The sequence below is a fragment of the Rattus norvegicus genome, chromosome 1, assembly GCF_036323735.1.
Source record: "Rattus norvegicus strain BN/NHsdMcwi chromosome 1, GRCr8, whole genome shotgun sequence".
Classification (NCBI taxonomy): Eukaryota; Metazoa; Chordata; class Mammalia; order Rodentia; family Muridae; genus Rattus; species Rattus norvegicus.
In genome coordinates, this window is record NC_086019.1 from 242,966,650 (window position 1) to 242,972,009 (window position 5,360).

A 5,360-nucleotide genomic window follows, 5' to 3' on the forward strand; every position below is an offset into this window, starting at 1 on the left:
CTATTAGTTTGAGTGTATCTAGTTTGATGTGGAGTTCCTTGATCCACTTGGACTTAAGCTTTGTACAGGGTGATAAGAATGGATGGACTTAAAACCATCCAATGGAAAAAAGATAGCATTTTCAGCAAATGGTGCTGGTTCAACTGGAGGTCAACATGTAGAAGAATGCAGATCAATCCATGCTTATCACCCTGTACAAAGCTTAAGTCCAAGTGGATCAAGGACCTCCACATCAAACCAGACACACTCAAACTAGTAGAAGAAAAACTAGGGAAGCATCTGGAACACATGGGCACTGGAAAAAAATTCCTGAACAAAACACCAATGGCTTACGCTCTAAGATCAAGAATCGACAAATGGGATCTCATAAAACTGCAAAGCTTCTGTAAGGCAAAGGACACTGTGGTTAGGACAAAACGGCAACCAACAGATTGGGAAAAGATCTTTACCAATCCTACAACAGATAGAGGCCTTATATCCAAAATATACAAAGAACTCAAGAAGTTAGACCACAGGGAGACAAATAACCCTATTAAAAAATGGAGTTCAGAGCTAAACAAAGAATTCACAGCTGAGGAATGCCGAATGGCTGAGAAACACCTAAAGAAATGTTCAACATCTTTAGTCATAAGGGAAATGCAAATCAAAACAACCCTGAGATTTCACCTCACACCAGTGAGAATGGCTAAGATCAAAAACTCAGGTGACAGCAGATGCTGGCGAGGATGTGGAGAAAGAGGAACACTCCTCCATTGTTGGTGGGATTGCAGACTGGTAAAACCATTCTGGAAATCAGTCTGGAGGTTCCTCAGAAAATTGGACATTGAACTGCCTGAGGATCCAGCTATACCTCTCTTGGGCATATACCCAAAAGATGCCTCAACATATAAAAGAGACACGTGCTCCACTATGTTCATCGCAGCCTTATTTATACTAGCCAGAAACTGGAAAGAACCCAGATGCCCTTCAACAGAGGAATGGATACAGAAAATGTGGTACATCTACACAATGGAATATTACTCAGCTGTCAAAAACAACGACTTTATGAAATTCGTAGGCAAATGGTTGGAACTGGAAAATATCATCCTGAGTGAGCTAACCCAATCACAGAAAGACATACATGGTATGCACTCATTGATAAGTGGCTATTAGCCCAAATGCTTGAATTACCCTAGATCCCTAGAACAAACGAAACTCAAGACGGATGATCAAAATGTGAATGCTTCACTCCTTCTTTAAATGAGGAAAAAGAATACCCTTGGCAGGGAAGGGAGAGGCAAAGATTAAAACAGAGACTGAAGGAACACCCATTCAGAGCCTGCCCCACATGTGGCCCATACATATACAGCCACCCAATTAGACAAGATGGATGAAGCAAAGAAGTGCAGACCGACAGGAGCCGGATGTAGATCGCTCCTGAGAGACACAGCCAGAATACAGCAAATACAGAGGCAAATGCCAGCAGCAAACCACTGAACTGAGAATAGGACCCCCGTTGAAGGAATCAGAGAAAGAACTGGAAGAGCTTGAAGGGGCTCGAGACCCCAAAAGTACAACAATGTCAAGCAACCAGAGCTTCCAGGGACTAAGCCACTACCTAAAGACTATACATGGACTGACCCTGGACTCTGACTCCCTAGGTAGCAATGAATATCCTAGTAAGAGCACCAGTGGAAGGGGAAGCCCTGGGTCCTGCTAAGACTGAACCCCCAGTGAACGTGATTGTTGGGGGGAGGGCGGCAATGGGGGGAGGATGGAGAGGGGAACACCCATAAGGAAGGGAAGGGGGAGGGGGATGTTTGCCCGGAAACCGGGAAAGGGAATAACACTTGAAATGTATATAAGAAATACTCAAGTTAATAAAAAAAAAAAAAAAAGAATGGATGGACTTGAATTCTTCTACATGCTGATCTCCAGTTGAACCAGCACTATTTGTTGAAAGGGCTATCTTTTTTCCATTGGATGGTTTTAGCTCCTTTGTCAAAGATCGAGTGACCATAGGTATGTGGGTTCATTTCTGGGTCTTCAATTCTGTTCCATTGATCTATTTGCCTGTCTCTGTAACAATACCATACAGTTTTTATCACTATTGATCTGTAATACTGCTTGAGGTTAGGGATGGTGATTCCCCCAAGAAGTTCTTTTATTGTTGAGTATAGTTTTCACTATCCCGGGTTTTTTGTTATTCCAAATGAATGTGCAAATTGTTCTTTCTATTTCTATAAAGAATTGAGTAGGAATTTTGATGGGGATTGCATTGAATCTGTAGATTGCTTTTGGCAAAATGGCCATTTTTACTATATTAATCCTGCTAATCCATGAGCATGGGAGATCTTTCCATCTTCTGATATCGTCTTCGATTTCTTTCTTCAGAGACTTGAAGTTCCTGTCATACAGATATTTCACTTGCTTAGTTAAAGTCACACCAAAATACTTTATATTATTTGTGACTATTGTGAAGGGTGTCATTTCCCTAATTTCTTTCTCAGCCTGTTTATCCCTTGAGTAGAGGAAGCCTACTGATTTGTTTGAGTTAATTTTATACCCAGCCACTTTGCTGAAGTTGTTTATCAGGTTTAGGAGTTCTCTGGTGGAACTTTTAGGGTCACTTAAGTATACTATCATAGCATCTGCAAGTAGTGATATTTTTACTTCTTCCCTTCCAATTTGTATCCTTTTGACCTCCTTTCACTGTCTGATTGCTCTGTCTAGGACTTAGAGTACTATATTGAATAAGTAGGGAGAGAGTGGGCAGCCTTGGCTAGGTCCTGATTTTAGTGGGATTGCTTCAAGTTTCTCTCCATTTAATTTGATGCTAGCTACTGGTTTGCTGTAAATGCTTTTACTGTGTTTAGGTATGGGCCTTGAATTCCTGTTATTTCCAGGACTTTTATCATGAAGGGATGTTGAATTTTTTTCAAATGCTTTCTTAGCATCTAATGAAATGATCATGTGGTTCTTATCGTTGAGTTTGTTTATATAGTGGATTACGTTGATGGATTTTTGAATATTAAACCATCCCTACATCCCTGGGATTAAGCCTATTTGATCATAATGGATAATTGCTTTGATATGTTCTTGGATTCAGTTTGCAAGAATTTTATTGAGTTTTTTTGCATTGATATTCATAAGGGAAATTGGTCTGAAGTTCTTTCTTTGTTGGGCCTTTGTGTGGTTTAGGTATAAGAGTAATTGTGGCTTCATAGAAGGAATTTGTAGCACTCTGTCTATTTTGTTGAATAGTTTGGATAGTATTGCTATGAGTTCTTCTATGAAGGTCTGATAGAATTCTGCACTAAACCCATCTGGTCCAGGGCTCTTTTTGTTTGGGAGACTTTTAATAACTGCTTCTATTTCTTTACGAGTTATGGGGTTGTTTAGATGGTTTATCTGTTCCTGATTTTACTTTGGTACCTGGTATTTGTCTAAAAAAAATTATCCATTTCCTCCAGATTTTCCAGTTTTATTGAATGTAGGCATTTGTAGTAGGATCTAATTATCCTACTACAAATTTTGAATTTCCTCAGATTCTGTTGTTATGTCTCCCTTTTCATTTCTGATTTTGTTAATTTGGATACACTCTCTGGGACCTCTGGTTAGTCTGGCTAAAGGTTAATCTATCTTGTTGATTTTCTCAAAGAACTAGCTCCTGGTTTTTTGTTTGCTTGTTTGTTTGTTTTTGTTTTTTTTTTTTGTATAGTCCTTTTTCTTTCTACTTGGTTGATTTCAGCCTTGAGTTTGATTATTTCCTGCCTTCTACTCCTCTTGGGTGTATCTGTTTCTTTGTGTTCTAGAGCTTTTAAGTGTGCTGTTAAGCTGCTGACATATGCTCTCTCCTGTCTCTTTTTTCAGGCACTCAGAGTTATGAGTTTTCCTCTTAGCACTGCTTTCATTGTGTCCCGTAAGTTTGGGTATGTTGTACCTTCATTTTCATTAAATTCTTAGAAGTCTTTCTTTTCTTTCCTTATTTCTTCCTTGTCCAAGTTATCATTGAGTAGAGCATTGTTCAAATTCCATGCGCTTTCTGTCATTATTGTTTTTATTGAAGTCCAGTCTTAGTCCGTGGTGATCTGATATGATACATGAGATTATTTCTATCTTCTTATATCTGTTGAGGCCTGTTTTGCAACCAAGTATATGGTCAATTTTGGAGAAGGTGAGGTGCTGAGAAGAATGTATATCCTTTTGTTTTAGGATGGAATGTTCTATAAATATCTGTTAAATCATTTTTTTCATAACTTCTGTTAGTTTTTATATGCCTCTGTTTAATTTCTGTTTCCATGATCTGTCCATTGATGAGAGTGGGGTGTTGAAATCTCCTACTATTATTGTGTGAGGTGCAATGTGTGCTTTGAGCTTTAGTAAGGTTTCTTTTATGAATGTAGGTGCCCTTGCATTTGGAGCATATATATTTAGGATTGAGAGTTCATCTTGGTGAATTTTTCCTTTGATGAATGTGGTGTCCTTTCTTATCTTTTTTTGATGACTTTTGGTTGAAAGTCATTGTTATTCAATATTAGAATGGCTACTCCAGCTTGTTTCTTGGGACCATTTGCTTGGAAAATGGTTTTCCAGCCCTTTACTCTGAGGTAGTATCTGTCTTTGTCTCTGAGGTATGTTTCCTGTATGCAGCAAAATGCTGGGTCCTCTTAATGTATCCAGTCTGTTAGTCTATGTCTTTATATTGGGGAATTGAGTCCATTGATGTTGAGAGAAATTAAGGAATAGTGATTATAAATATATGGAACGCTTCACAAATTTGTGTGTCATCCTTGCACAGGGGCCATGCTAATCTTCTCTGCCTCGTTCCAATTTTAGTATATGTACTGCCAAAGTGAGCACGGTTTATGGGTATATTATATATGCTTAACACTTTAACACACTTAACTTGCGGACCAACAGTACATGACAAAAGGCAGGTGTTCCACAAGTGTCTTGTAAATTCTTCAAACGGATATAGATACCAAAACTAAAAGTAAATATACCAAATATTATTTGAAAATGTATCAAAATAATTGCACTATAATAACTCATGGTGAATAGACACTTGACACCCTAATGTCATAGAGCATTGTAATAAGAATTAGAATTAGATACTAAACAAGGATTATATATGACATGAGTATTCCTTTTTATTGTTGTGGAGGTTCCAGAAAATTCAATTAGATGAAAAATGGAAAATAAAGGCTAAAGATTTTGAAAAATATGAATCTATATTGTTACTGATAGGTGTTCCTTTATGAAGGAAAACAAATTAACTCAAAGTTTCTACAACCACTGAGTGACAAAAATCAAAATGCACTAAATTGGGCTTAATATTTTCTGTTCTAAAACAATGACAAAGGGGAACAAAAATTACA

The 5,360-nt window shown here is 37.9% G+C and overlaps 1 non-coding gene across 1 annotated transcript; it reads right to left on the reverse strand.

Moving 5' to 3' along the window:
• Positions 1-4,735: 4,735 nt before the first annotated feature.
• Positions 4,736-4,842, reverse strand: LOC120100148 (U6 spliceosomal RNA). The gene has a single exon (XR_005499941.1). It is a non-coding gene; the product is annotated as a U6 spliceosomal RNA (small nuclear RNA).
• Between the last annotated feature and the right edge of the window lie 518 nt (positions 4,843-5,360).